A 16,083-nucleotide genomic window follows, 5' to 3' on the forward strand; every position below is an offset into this window, starting at 1 on the left:
TACCAGCATCTTATCTCTGTTCTCAAATTGTAAAGGATTTTCTGAAGGCAGAGCTAAGACACTCAAGGCTGTCAGGTAGTAAGCAGTGCCAACAATCAATGAAAAGGAGAAAGAGGGAGGAAGATACGGGGGAAATGGAGACCCGGGGAAGGAAGGGGAGGAAGAGCCACAAACTCAAGCCCAAGTCCATCGTGCCAGCACATGGTATGCCGCTGCTAGGACAGGGAGGGCTGTTCACGAAAGCAGGCTGCTCTCCAGTCTTGCCATGGCTGGCCACACAGGTCTACGTGTCAGGACACTGGAGGCCCCAAAGTCCTCTGAAGGCCTCCGTTGACATATCAGGATTCACACTGGGATAGTTTATGCCATTTTATGGCCCCCACCACGGGCTCTTACATAGTCTCTTTTATCTGGATATTCTCTTATACACAGCAAGGAACTGTATATAAGACCTAGCCTTCTCCATCGCTTAAGCTCCTTAAGGTCACTTCTTCCTCCAAAGATCTGACAGAAGAAATGCTTTCAGACAAAGCTTATTCTGAAACACAAGATACCTTGGTGCTCTGAACTTATGGGACCGGGGGCAATTCCTCTTTCCCATTTATTTTGCATTTGTGATGGCAAGAGTCACAATTCCATCCACATTCCAATGATGGTTCTATGGTCATTCTGGGATGTCCCTGGCAACAGATTCAGAATTTTGCTTATGTAATATGCTGCATGTTCCCACAGGAAACTTTAAAGACAAAAATTTGGAGCAGGATAGCAAAGCATGAAATGAAGCTGCTTTCTGGTCCTGAGACTGACAGAGGTATTCACGCCAACTAGAGCACCTCGGAGGAAACTGCCTGAAGAGAATCTGACATGTTTAAAGGCTCATGCTTCTCCTGCCGGCTGTAGGTCAGCCGAGTTACATCTTGGTTATTGTCTAAAGAAGCTGACTGCTCTAGTTTACTAAGAGACTATTTCTTTAAAAAAATTAAAGATGAGCTCTGGCATAGTGCGGCATGCCTTTGATCCTTGCACTCAGAAGGCAGAGGCAGATGGATCTCTGTGAGTCTGAGGCCAGTTGGTATTCATAGAGTTCCAGGACAGTCAGGGCTACATAGAGTTTACAGGGGATCTGAGGACCCAGTGCCAATACTTAGGGGCTTCAGGACTTCTGCTACCATTGTGACAAACATTAGGAGTGGGTGAGACAGGAGTCAGAGGACAGTTTTGCAGGGAGAATCATGATCTGCTTGCTTTCTGCCCTGCGGTAAAGCCCCACTCATCCCACACCCCAGCCACCTACTGTCTTTTTAGCTTCAAGAAAATAAGGTGAGTTGGCTTAAGTGACATGAATTTAACTTCAGTGTTGCACGTTCATGGTTTAACTCTGCTTTAAATCCTGAAATATCTGTACATTTAGTCCCACACTGTGACTGAATAGACCAGTGAGTGACACTGGCAGCATCCTGTGCCTCAGTCATTTTGCAGAGGTTACTGGATGGGCATATTTGGTGCGTTTGGAAGCACTGTATAAACTTGCTGTTCCTAAACTGGAATCCAGGAATGATAGCAATGCTTAGGCAATACTTACTTTTATACAAGACACTTCTGAATGCTCCATATAAACTAATTCAACTCTCATATGAATTTTATGAGGTAGGGGCTACTGTAATTACCGCCTATTTTACAAATGAGGAAGCTGAGGCAAGACTGATGACAGAGTGCCAGGCTTCAGACTGAGGCAGTTTGGATTCAAAGCGCTACCCAATACACAAAAATGCCCCATTAAGTTAGAAAGTAAATTAAGTTTCTTTACGGTGGTATGAGTATCTGGGATTTGAGCACAGTTTAGTATAACCACATACATTATTTTTAACAGATACACATGGAACTGAGAGAAGGAACTGCATGACACAGACAGATCCTCTTCCTTAAAGGCCCAAACTAACGAGTTCAGATCTGTTGGTACCTTTTCCGTTAATCTGTGTTTTTATGTGTAGAAAAAATAGGCTAGTGCTGCCTTACGTTACCATGTGTCTAGTTTAGTGTCTGTGTCCTACAGGCATTCATTTCCATGTTAATATGGATTGCTACTCTACAAGTGAAGGAATAGGATGACAAGCTCCTCGGGGTTATTGGATCTTTAACACAGACCTTGAAGAACACCTTCTAAATTAACTTACTGTGTGCATACAGTTTCTTTGTGTGTGTGTGTGTGTGCGTACGTGTGCGTGCGCGTGTGTGTGCGTGCACACACACACACACTCCTTTGAGACAGGGTCTCCTACTGAACCTGAGATCACTGAGTAGGCCACATTAGGTAGCCAGTGACCTCATGTCCCTGCCTCCCCACCTCCTACTCCCCAACTCCGAGATTACAAGCAGATATTCCCGTTATGTCATCACATCCGGCTTTTTCCATGGGTGGGTGCCGGATCTCACTCAGCCTCAGGGCTTGCGCTGGGCGCACTTCACTGAGCCACCTCCTGGCCTCAGCAGGACACCTTCTAATAGTTCCCAGAACAGTGCTCTGTGCCTGTTTTAAGAGGTGTCAGTACTGATGAGTGAAGGGAGAACACTAGGAAGGTTAAGGTTTTGGTTGCAACTTTTATGATTTTGGGCAAATCGCTTACTTTATGCTACAGTTTTCTCATTTGTAGACTGATGAAGTCATGCAGCTGTGAATTATGATTCTCGTTTGGTTTAGGGCAAGTTCTCTTGGAAAGGTATACACCCTGGATATGTCAAAATTTCCAGAGTGTGCTAGAACGCTGAAGCACTGAAGGGAAGGGTAACATTTAAAAAAATTCAGGTGACTGTGGCTCTTTATTTGGGTGTACAAGTTACCCAACTTTTTTCTAGACCGAAATTTCATTAGAAAGACACTTGAGTCTGTAGTTAGCCCTGTAACCCACTTGTTACAACACATTATCTCAGGGAAGAGACAGAGACAGACAATAGTGAAAGGTACAATTCTCTTCGAATTGCTCCTGGGACCTCACAGAGACTCCAGCTGCCTGCTAGGTCACTTAATGCATACCCTGATGTGTCTTGAAAGTCCACAAATACACATGCTCCCCCAAAGCCCTTCCTGAGGGCTCACTATGAGGTACTTCACTGCATTGTCCTTCAAGTTTCCTGCTGCTACACTGGCTTAAGGATGCCAGGCCAGCACCTCACTGCCAAGCCCATGGGAAGAGGGTTTATATTTAGAATGTTCCAGAACCTCAGGTCCTTGGTCTCATGACAGCGTGTGATAAAGCAACATGGAACAGTGTAATGAAATAGATAAGATACCCTAAAATCAAACTTTGCCAATCAAGTTGGATGTAGTCTTCATTTAAAAATCAATTAAAATTTATTATAAAGAACTTATAAAAAAATCTCAAAGCAAAATTTTAAAATTTTGAATGAGCCCAAAACAAACACCTAAACTTACATATGAGATCTTTTTCTCAAGTTTTTTTGTTTTTCGAGACAGGGTTTTTCTGTGTAGCCTTGGCTGTCCTGGACTCATTTTGTAGACACAGAGATCTGCCTGCCTCTGCCTCCCAGAGTGCTGGGATTACAGGTGTGCATCACCATGGCCGGCTTCAATTTTCTTTTTTTTTAAACTCGAACAGACTAGGCATCCTCTACCAATGAACTACATTCCTAGACCTGGTTTTACTTTTAATTTTGAGACATGGTCTCCTTAGTGCAGAGGCTGTCTTTGACCTCCTTCCATGGCCCCAGAAGGCTTTGAACTTGAGATTCCCTTGCCTCAGTCTCCCAAGTACCTGGCATTGTAAGCTTAAGCTACCAGGTCGAGCTTTGCCTGAGAAATTTTATGTGACTCCAGGTAGATAGGTATATACAGGCATACAAATCAAGCCTTTACTGATAACAAAGCATAAAAACTTTAAAAACAATTCTTTGGTTTTATATACACACATATATATGTATATATAAAATATACTTGTGTATAAATACACAAAATATAAAAATATAATTGTCACGAACTATTAAAGACAAAACAAATTTACCTACAGCCGTCTTCCCTGCTGGCCTATGGGCCAGAGCAGAGCATCCTTTCATCACTGTATGTTACACATGTAACAGTATAGAATCTGGCAGATTTTCCATCAGTATTTGCTGAAATGACCACACAATATAAGCCGGTAGTTAAAGTTTGTGTGGTATATGGAAGAGGGCATTATGTCCACGTGGGCTCTTCAGTAGCCACCAAAACAAACTATAAGGAAGACCTTATGGCCTGTAGAATACATCGAAACAGCTTGTAGAATTAATCACTATTCCCCAAATGTGAGGGGAATTCAAGTCCAGGAACTCCACAATTTCAAGACCAAGTAATATTGAAGACTTCAAAATAGAGCTGTCCACTGTGATCTATAAAACAGGACACACTTTATGGGAACTGAGAAACAGCTGTTTCCCCATTTCTGTTTTAAAAGGGGAAACAGGCTACAGGACTCAAGGGTATATCCTAAGCATACAGAGGAAATTTATTGGCTTAGAGAAAGGTGACTTGGAGCTGGTGAAGGTTTGGTTTGTGAGAGATAATGTCCTGGTGGGTGAAATTAAAAGGATAAGGAGGATATACAGAGTCACTTCAGCCCTGTGATTAATGAGAAAGGAAACACTAATAAAACACTGGAGGAGGAACAAGGGAAATGAAGTTGAAACTAAAGAGAACTGAACATGCTCTAGGGAAGATGCTAGCTGTAAGAAGTGAGTAACGCTTACAGTGATAATGGCTTTAGCTAAACAAATTCCAGATGAAGATGACACTTGCCTAGGTGGAAGTGTAGAAACTGAGACCCCAGTCACTGGTAGCAGCATGACTAGGTAGCTACTCTGTACGCCACGGAAGGGATTCTCATAACTTTCAGAAAATATATTAAGACTCCAGGGGAGAATTTTAGGCGGCTGGGATATACTTAGAAAGAAGTAAAAGACAAAGAAGCATGCTTAAAAATTTCATGTTTAAACTTAACTAGCAGCAGAATTCTTTAGTATAACCACACATTTGTTGAACTGAAAAGATCACACATTTTGTATGATTTACCATATTCTCTCAAGTGGCAGTTGGCAGCCAGCACTCTTTGGCATTTCTTAAAAGCAAAAATCATTATTCTTTGGGGGATATGACCTAATTCTTTCTTAAAAACAAAACAAAACAAAAAACAAAAACAAAAAAACCAAAAAACAAAGTTAGCCGGGCATGGTGGCACACGCCTTTTATCCTAGCACTGGGGAGGCAGAGGCAGGCGGATCTCTATGAGTTCAAGGCCAGCCTGGTCTACAAACCAAGTCCAGTACAGCCCAGGCTACATAGAGAAACCCTGTCTGGAAAAAATAGAAAGAATACAGTTAACGCTGGTTTCTTTCAACTCTGCATTTGCCTTCTCTTTTTACTATGACTCGTGATGAAAGCATCCATGGGGCCATACGAATATGAACTCATTCGCCCCTCATGTATTTAAAAGGCACCTGTGACACACCTGGTGCTCTGCTGTGCTTCTAGGTAGCAAGATAAGTAAGATGTGTTCTCACCCTGAGACACTGACAGTACAGTGGAAAAGATAGATGTGTGCAAGCAACCAGAATGTGATGTGAGACTACAGTGGTGGAGAACAGACACAAGGCTTCCAGGGGCTTGCAGCAGTGTTGTTTAAAAGAGTTATCTGAGTTGAAGGATCGCATGCATGCTGTTCACTAGAATGTAGGTCTATATAAAAAAATGAAAGATAATTTATTGTATAATTTAAAACTTAAAACATACAGTGTAGGAGATGCTCATAAACAGAAGAATTGATGTCAACAAGGGCATCATCACACATTGAGAAACAGCAATGCAAGGACGACTGCTCGATGAGGCAGTGTGCCTGAACCTGAAAGGACTGCCCACGGAAAGCATAAAGTTACTCATGTTCTTGATTTAAAGATGACTTTGTGACCCATTAAAAGCCAAGGGCCAGCATTTCATGAGAAGTTGAGGCTGTTACTGATCCCCACAGGTTTGATGCCTATTTTCTTTTCACAGTTCACTTCTCTCTTTCTCTGCCCAGCTTCTTTTTTCATCACCCCCCTGCCCCCTGCCCAGATAGAGACACAGTTCAGAGCAATGGCCCATAAACACTTGGATCCTCAGACGTAGTTACTCACCTAAGGACCCTAACATCTTCAGCTCAAGCCTTAATGCCTGGTGCCTTCCTCTGACTGGCTGGCAGCTTTCAGCTAGGTGTGCAAAGGCGAGCTTAATTTTTACATCACTGCTTTAGGATACAAGAGAAACGTGCTGTTGTAAAGAACATGAAATAGTACAGCATCTCTCTGAAGTGAGGTGGCAACCCGAGTCTATGGGAGTGAGAACAGGTGAGACGCCCCCCCGCCCCCCACTGAACTCACGAGTTCCTGAAGCAGTTCCAAAACCTCAGGAGATGTGCACAGTGTCTCTTTCCCCAGGCTGCAGCACAGGCACAAATAAATCTCAGAAACGTCTTACCATACTTTGTAAGTTATTTTAACTTGGCGATTAGAACTTGGTGGAAAGGTTAACATGACTCTTACAGCACATGCTCCATGTGGTGACTGCACTGACACAGGGAAGCATTCCCTAGTGGTTTTCTGAGTTGTCCATCAAGCCCTAGGGCTCAAGTGTATTTATGTTGGCTACTTTGTACCTTCTCACTCACCTCGCAGTTTCTCTTACCTTCATGCCAAAAAGCAGACACAGAGTTTTTCCTTTTTATAATTTACTATGTTGAACAGATATCCAAGTCAGGATGCCCCTTTTTATCCACAGAAAGGGTCTGGGGCCACCTAAGTCACTGACAGGATAAATCCAGAAACAGAAAAGGCAATCTGTATAAAAAGGGGAGACAAGTAGAAACTTTGAAGGCTGTACACATCTGAGGAACTATGTCATATGAAATTAATTCTGAAGTCAGCGATTAGAGTCAGGTTACAGGACAGCTATAATTCTGCTAATTACTCGATTCATTACAACACTTAGTTCATTGAGAGACACTCAGCCGTGACTTCTAAGGGTGGGCTGGGGGGCAGAAGGAAGGAAGGAAGGAGACAGCCAGAGAGATGACAACTCTTTCCTTTTACAAATAGACTTGCCTAACGAGCTCCTAACTGAAATGATTATTTCGTGCCTAAGTGAGAGGTGGCATGTGTCACTTTCTCCCCTTTCCTGCAAAACAAGGCACCACAGACCACAGCTCTTTAGCAAACGGCCAAAAAAAAAAAAAAAAAAAAAAAAAAATCACTGAAGAAATTATTCGGTTTATGTGCTCTCACGAGAAGCACTGCGGTGACATGACAGTAAAAGCATTCTCCAAAGAGGAAACAGGAAGAAGCCAGGGACAAGTGGGGGTAGTCTGGGCAGTACGGGTTTATGTATTTTGAGCTTCTAAAGACTTCAAGGTTCTGAGAGCTGCTAAGAAGGAATGGTAGCTGCCAAGTGTACAAACAGAGACAGCTGTAGATACAGGTAATGAGTTAAGACATGAAGCAAGTATCTGATGGCTTGAGACTCACACATTTAGCCACTATGAACCATCAGCAGCCATGCCAGGAGGACCGCCACCTACTCACTGGTTTGACTACTACCTCAGCGGTGTCATCCTCTTCCTTTCTGCACAGGTCCCAGGAAGCCCCTTGCCATCTGCAGGTATAACCCCTGCCCCCAATATTGCTATTGTCACTTGAGCAATGCGGAATGGTGGTTTCTGTGGGAAGAGGCCCGTTCGATGTGACTAGTTTGTCACAGGTTTTATGTCAAATAGGGCTGCTGAGGTCAAGGTCAGCAGTTGTGATCTGGGTACCACTGGGGAGGCTTAAGATTCCCAGGTCTTACTTTCTCTTTCCATTTTCATTCCTGCCCCCCAATTTGTTCATCTTGAAAGAAATGGGGAATAGTGGTGCACAGAGCTGAAGTGTACAGCTTAACAGCCAGAAACCAGACTTGTCACATGTAATCAAATCCTTACAGTGTTGGTAACTGAAAAATCAGTTGCTACTCCAAGTTCTAATTTTCAATTATTGTTGGGGCCGAGATTTCTCTCACCTTGCAGCTTTTATTTTGGAAAATCTCCAAAGCACACTTTTAGTCATATTTGAGTAATTGAAACATGAAAAAAAATTGCAGTGTTTCAGCCACATTAAATTCTAACCAGATGCTCTTAAAGTTTTTGCATGTACACATCACCTTTTACTCTGGCAGAAAGTGGTGGAAATGTGTCCACCAGACTAGAAATATAGGACTCTTAAGAGCCACCACAGCCTGTGACACATTGCATCTCCAAAGAGGAAGTAAGGGAGGATCCCATTGGCCTCCCCAGTTCTCCCCCCTTCCCTCTCTCTCCAGAACATGGAGAATCCAAGTATAATCAAGTTGCCATTTACTGAATGCTGTCCAAATGCCAGCAGCAGTGCTGAAGAACAGCGGGGAGTTGGCATTGATTTAATCAACCTGCAAACTGAAAATGACATCTGCCTAGTGTTGTCACTAGAAGTGCTGACACTAGGTCTTCACTTAGTGGCTAAAGCACTAGTAGCAGTTCTTTTCCTTCTATTAACAGGAAAGAAAGAGAGATCTGGTTTGGATGCTAAAGATAAAAGCAGCGTGCCTGTGAAGCACTCTTACCAACGGAGGCCATGCCAAGCACAGCCATACTCTCAGCAGAGCAGAAGTGGAGGAAGGGGCAGGAGAGCTGAGCATTCAGGCCATGTGTGCTATTTAGTGAACTTGAGGACCATCTGGGATGCATGAGACTTGTTCTCAAACACAAAACTCACAAATAACGAAAGGTTGTCTTTAGGCTGTTAATTCTAATGTCACCATCTCCTGTAATCCCTCCGTCCTTCCATCCTCAACATGAGCATATGAAGTGTGTGTGTGTGGGGGGGGGGGGGAGAGGGCACACATGTGTGGCTGAGGAACATTCATGGCACACTAGGCAAATACTTTACTACTCAACAATCCAGTCCTAACATCTTTCTAACATGTAAATAGATCGTAAGACTGCTCTGATTAAAACTCCACAACACTGTGCTCTTGTAATTAGTGTAGCACCTACATAAGAAACATTAGTCTTTGATATCAAACACTGATTTTTATGGCAAGAAAATAAAATCTTTTTTTCATTAATTAATCCACAGCATGGATACAGGAATCAACGAGTAGAAAAGGAAATAGTTTCATTCACTAACACCCCTAGTAACCTCAGTAGGAAGATTTTTGCTTCCTGTTCCTGTAACCTTAAGTTCTGCTGGCTTAGAAGTTTTGGTTCCAAAGTGGGAGCACTCCTGCCAGGAGCCACAACAAACATTCCACTGAACTGGAAGCTCAGACACTCCCTTGGCCACTTGGGGCTTCTGATGCCCTTAAGCCAACAGACTAAGAAAGGAACAACAGTGCTGGAAGGGATGACTGATGCACATTACCATGGGGGAATCGGACTGCTTCTCCACAAAGGAGGTAAGAGGGTTATGTCTGGAATGCGGGAGATCCTTTAGGGCATCTACCATGTTCACTGTGATTAATATCAATGTGAAACTAGATAATCTAATCCAGGCAGGATGACAAAGGGCATAGACCTTTCAGAAATGATGGTATGGATCACTTCTCCAGGAAAATAACCAAGACCTGCTGAGGTGCTTGCTGAGGGCAGAGGAAATATAGAACGGGCAGTAGAGGAAGGTGGTTACAGACACCAGCTAAGGTTAAATGAGAATTATAATTGACACAAGTCAATTATATTTTGTTAAAATGTGTTTGTAAAGATACTTGTGTTTTCTGTCCTCAATTTCTTTTTCAGGTAATTTAACATCAATTAGGAGAATATCAGTTTTAAGATAACCCCCAAATGTTCCTTAAAGAGCATTGCCATTTATTTCAAAATTTATAAAGCATTTGGGGTTGTACAAGGGATAGATATGTTATGCATAATTATGACCTGGTTAAATACATAATGAATATGTGATTATACATGTGACAGATATCATGTTAGGCATAACTTTTTCCTGGTTATTGCTTTCCTTTGTAAATTAAGCATGATGTAAGGAGATGTGATTGTGTGTCAAGTTGAAGGGTGGACTTGTGGTGGCTGTTCTTGGCTGTCAACTTCACTACATCTGGAATTAACTAAAACCCAAGCAGTTGGGTACAGCTGTGAGGGATTTTTCTTAATTAAATCATTTGAAGTCGGAAGACCTACTTTTAATCTGGCTCTTTTTAGGCGGGAAGACCTACCTTAAATCCAGATCTTGTGGGGTGGGACGATCCACCTTTCCTCTGGACCACACCTTCTACGGCAGCCTCTATAAAGGACATGGGGCAAGGAAGACTGTGCTCTCGGCCTGCTGCTTTCCCTTCTCTGGCATGCGAGCCTACCTCTTCAGGATCCCGGAGCAGACTGAAGACCAGCTGACACAGCCAGTGGCTAAACAACTACTGGGTTTTTGGTCTTTCCCTTTGTAGGCAGCCACTGATGGTCTAGCCAGTAAACCACTCTAAACATTTTCTCTCTCCATTCTCAACCCTCTTCATTCTGTAAGTTCTATTCCTAAAGAGAAGGCTAATGAATACTCCACCTTGAGAGACTTCTGTCTCTCCTATCTTATACAACCTCCATTCAGATGTTTTAACCTCTCACTTTGTATTGCTCTCCTTCCTCACCTTTCTGCTGAGCCTTTTAGCCAGTGCAGGGAGAGACTACTCAGCCATGCCCTGCCTTAGAATAGTCACCAAGAGTGTGTGCAGCCCAGGGCCAGCCAGCTGGGTTGGTGCGCAGCTTTTTGCAAAAACAGCTGCTTTGCTGAGTTGCTTTCACTTTGTGTGTTCCTTTGTTAGACAGTGAGATCATTATTCCTAGTAGGAGCTACAGGCAGGATTCCCAAGACTTAGCGTCTATACTCTGATCTGTGCCCTAACGCGTTCCAGCCACATTAACCTCCCTGGAGCTCCTACAGTGTGCCACACCCTTTGTCATCTCAGGGCCTTACTTGTTCTACCTGAAAGAACCTTCCTTCTTAGTTTTTATATAGCACTGGTCTTATAAATGTTCTTTCTTTAGAAAAGTCCCAGGTTGGGGCTGGAGAGATGGCTCAGAGGTTAAGCACTCTGCTTACTCTTCCAGAGGTCCTGAGTTCAATTCCCAGCAATCACACGGTGGCTCACAATCATCTATAATAAGATCTGGTGTCCTCTTCTGGCGTACATGCAGACAAAGTACTGTGTACATAATAAATAAATAAAAGAAAAGTCCCAGGCAGCTTAACAGGCATGTCCTTCCCTTGGCTTTCTCTTTTAACATAGCACTATCATTAATTGTAATAATCTGATTACTGTGATTACTGGCTTTTCTTTTTTTTGAGACAGAGTCTGGTAGCCCAGTCTGGTCCTGGACTTGCTATGTAGCTGAGGACCTTGAACTTCTGCTCTTCCTCCTGAATGCTAGTATTAGAGCACAGCACCATATCCAGTGTATATGTTATTCAGGGCTCACCCCAAGGCCTCTTGCATGTTAAGCAAGCACTCTACCAACTGAGCTACACTACACAGCCCAAGTACTTATTTTATTCCTCTTGCAGATTTCAAATTTTAAAATGGCAAGGATGGTTAATGTCTACTTAAAAAGTATTTTTTACTATTCAGGACAGTGTCTAAACAAATAAATGACCAATGAATAGATGAATGAATATAATTACAAATAATAAATTTAGAATACAAAGAGCATCTTTTTATTGTTTTGACTACCACAAATATTATTACACTACTGTAAATCTTGTGTTTCTATGAGACTTTGTTCATGGATTCATTTTAACTAGGACCACCCTGACTGACTTGTGAGGCTGAGAGAATGGAGACCTAACTTATGGCTACAATTAGACCATTTCAAAAGGACTGCTTTAAAAGACCAGGTTTGGCACACAGTACAGTTTGAATGGGGACGGGGCAGTGCTTTCTTATTTAAAGACATTTGTGGTCGAACGCAAAGTTGCTATTATGTGTGTGGCTTGGTGTTTCTGAACTTGGGAAAAATTATAAAGAACCTCACAGTCCAGCAGCAGAACACCAAGAACAGAGAGCACAATGGAATCCTGGGAGTCTGGGAGGCCACTCTAAGGGAACACCCTTGTTGCTCTGTCATTTGGCTCTGCCTCAGGCTGCCATCTTATGAAGTTGCCTGTATGCTCTGGGGTACCCTGGTGCCAGGTCTGCCTCTCAGTCCTGCCCAGTGGCTAAAATGGAAGACCCAAGACTGTTTTTGGTCTTGTTTGGGCCCACTGAAACCAAGCCTGGCAGATGACCAGGAACCGGCCACCAGGTCGAGAATCATTTGGGTGCTCACTGGAGAGGCTCTGGGCCAGCCACAAGGACTTGCACTGATGAAAAGCTACTTTCCTCCAGTTGCCTTCCCACGTGCTCACTCCTTAGCACTGGACTTTCCCCTTGGTTGCCTCAGTGTATACAAACTCTCCATATCTTAGCTGCTGCTTGGATCAGGCACCAGTCTAGACTACCTGGAGTCAAGCTATTGCCATCCCCAGCCCAGAGTCTCCACGTGGTGTTGAAATATCCCACTTGTAATGAATGTCACTGGTCTCCCTGCTTGGGACAGGCTCACCCATGCCGTGGCCCCACAGGGGTTGGCCGCTAAGCCTTCAGCATTCTCCAGGTGCTACAAATTGCTAATCACTGGCTGATGTGAAAGAGACTCTGACCCAAGTGTCGGCCTCATACCAAGCACGAGACAGCCAGTGGTGTTAAAGATAGCTATACAATTTTCATGAATAAAACAAATGGCTACATTTAGATGAAGTCCAAGTTCCTTTTCAGGGGAAACATTCCAGAGTCTTAGAAAAAGTTCTTGGGGAGTTTCTCTCTTCTGTGTTCCCCCATTCCAGCTCCCTAATTAATTTCCTGAGGAAATGCCACCAGTGGCTCACCACGGTGCACACAGTGCAGGAGATTTCATGCATCTAAAAGACCTTTCATCATTCCAGCCCGGGCAAAGACTGTTTTACCTGGTCCAAAGCTGGTTGCTGTGGCCCAGTACTTGAGGCAAAGGAGCAGCTTGCTATTGCTGAAGGCATCGATGGTTCCCGGCCAGGGTGTCCGTTCCTCTGCCTAGTTCCCGGGAGGAAGCCGGGTCTTCTTCCCAGGGTGTCCAGCTCAAATATTTACACCCCATTCCATGGAGCCTCCCTGACCCCCACCTCTAAAAGGTTCAACCAGCATTATTCAGCCCCCACACTGTAAGGCACAGCCCCATTAAAACCTGGAATTTGCACAACTGTCTCTGTCAATAGATCGAGCTCATAGCAGACAGGACAGCACTTTATTTTGTCTTTTAGTACCAACATCCAGTGCAATGCCTGACAATGTACTATGGGGAGTAAGTCTGTTACGTGAATTACACTGATATGCATACCTGTCTTCAGCCATTAGAATCAGTAAGAGTTAAGGCAAGGTTTACTCTGAAAAATTAAAAAGTATTGTCTGGCTCAGTGTCTCTTTATAACATGTGTAAGAAGGAAAGCAAAACTAGCAAAAAAAAAAAATGTTTTAGAAAGGATGAAAGGAGAGAAAGGCTTAACTACGTACTTTTGTATTCACATACTGGTTCATGAAAAGCTGCTGGAATTGTCTCTTCTTTTTCTTCCCCTTAATTTTCAAAGAACCAAGGCCCATTGGAAGGGTGCATGGCTGCAGACATGCAAGAACTATGTGGTGACACCAACGGACAAGGCTATGGAGCAAGGGCAGCTAGGCTGAGAAAAGCATTGCATAATGACACCGAAGTAGGTCACTTGAGGCGTCTTGGAGCCACAGCAGCTGCCACCTGGTGTCTTGGTGTTCTGGAAGTACTTGGAGACATTGCCCCTGGAAACCTGACAGTGCATATTATTTGCAACAACAAGTCTCTGAGGTCAAGGACACATCTTGCTCATCAAAAAACAAGAACTTAATTTATTATCACTTTTTACTTCAGAGAGATGTGAAGCCTATGACAGTCAACGCTCTGAAACACTACCTCAGGTACATTCCAAAGGACCCGAGGCTCTCATTCTAGCAGACCTGCTTGCTTGGTGGTGTTTTTCTACTTCATGGATTATCCACACTTTAATTTTTACATGTCTTTGGTCCCCCCCTTACAGGGCAATAGGGAAAAGTCATAAATGAAATTTAAATCTGTAATGCTTGCTGGTAATAAACTGCTAGAAAAAATTTAAAATAGTATAGTTTTCTTATTTCTTACTTAAAAGTGACCTAAAAGAGATCTTGTTCAATTACCATTTTTATCAGTGCTAGAGGAAAAAAAAAAAACCAAAAAACCAAAAAAACCAAAAAACCCACAAGTCCTTGCACACAGGGGGTACGTGCTACACCTCTGTGCCGCATGCCCAACCGTGAGAGTGACTCAAAGCTTTCTAACTCTGGTATTGCTACCGTCATTTGTTTACCTGTCAAAGTGGTCACACACCATCACTTATTTGCACTGACTGCTGGGGGCCAGGAAGGAGCAATCTGCACTACAGGAACCCTCCTCTTAGTTTGGTAAAGACAAGTATGCTGGCAATCGCTCTACCATGGAATTGAGGGAAACACGTGATTAGGCTCTGTGGAAAAACAGAGGGCACTTAATTACCCTGGAGGGCAGACGGGACAATGGGAAAGACAAGATGTAGGATGTGAATCAAGAGAAACTACGCTTTGGGGGTGTATGAGAACTGTCTCCAGTGTCCTGCTCTCCACATCTTCCAAGAACCCACTTTTCACAATTCATAGGAAGAAAAAACATGGATAAAAAATTCCTTTAAAGTTCAATGTACTAGAACTATCTCTAGACCTTTGTAGCAGTGACCACTTGTATGAGTCTAGCAAAAGAAGCATAGGGGTTTTTCATGAATTACTTTAAATAATAAATTCACCGACTTGAAAAGTATCAATGCTAAAATGGAAATAACATAATTTTCAGTGCAAAATTACCACAGAAAAGGAGACAAGAACAAAGAGTTGATAAAGAAATCACCTGAAGACAAGAAACACTTTTTCCTTGATTCTTGCTTACTGGGATGACTGGTCACTGTGGTCAGTGGAAGCATGACCTTCAGAGAGCCTGTTCTGCCCTGCACATGTGGGGATGCCCAGTCCCTTCGGGTACCCATGCATTAGGCCAGCACACCCTTCAGGGAATTCCAGGACTTTGTGATCATTTGGAATGATCTGTTCTCAAAAACCAACACTCCTCATTTCTTGCTCTTCTCCCAAGTCTTTGGTCACCCCATTTTACTTTCTTTTTCTGTCAATCTGACAGGTCTAGGTGACTCGCAGATGTACAATCCTAAAAGTATTTGCCAATTTGAACCTAGCTTATTTCACTGAACATGAGGTCTCCATGTGTTGTAGCCTGTACTGGAGCCTCCTTCCTAAATTTGGAGTAATTCTGCATCGAATGGATGTTAAGACATACTTCTCTAGGCACCCGGGGAACACTGGTTGTACCTGCCTTTTGGATAAAAACAATTTACTCCCTTTAATCTAATAGGTCAAAGTTTTATCACAGGCAGTTAAAATTATTGAAATATTTTCTATTTTTTGCTAACTTGTTGAAATCCAATATATATATTTCATAATTATAGCACATCTCAGTTGAACTAGACATGATAATTAAATGCATACTATAGTTATAGACCAAAAGATATTCTAAAGGGTATCATTAAGGCTTCTGTAAAGGTTTGGATGGGATTAACAGATTAGAATAAATCAATGTTCATTTACTGATTTTGATTGTTATGCTGTGATTATATAGGCGTGTATACTTGTGTTTCAGGATAATCACACTGAAGTATATAAATCAATTTAGGAAACAATATACATATGCAAAAAACCATACAGAGGACAGGGAGGAAAGATGCAGACACAAACTGTTAAAAGTAGAGAATTAGTATATATGTTATATATACTTTCTGTAAGTCTGAACTGGTTGCAGTGTTATTCATCAAAACTAAAGGACACTGGACTGGTGAGATGGCTGGGGGTGGTGGTGAATAAAGGCACTGAATATGATC

Source organism: Acomys russatus, chromosome 8, assembly GCF_903995435.1.
Source record: "Acomys russatus chromosome 8, mAcoRus1.1, whole genome shotgun sequence".
NCBI classification, from domain to species: domain Eukaryota; kingdom Metazoa; phylum Chordata; class Mammalia; order Rodentia; family Muridae; genus Acomys; species Acomys russatus.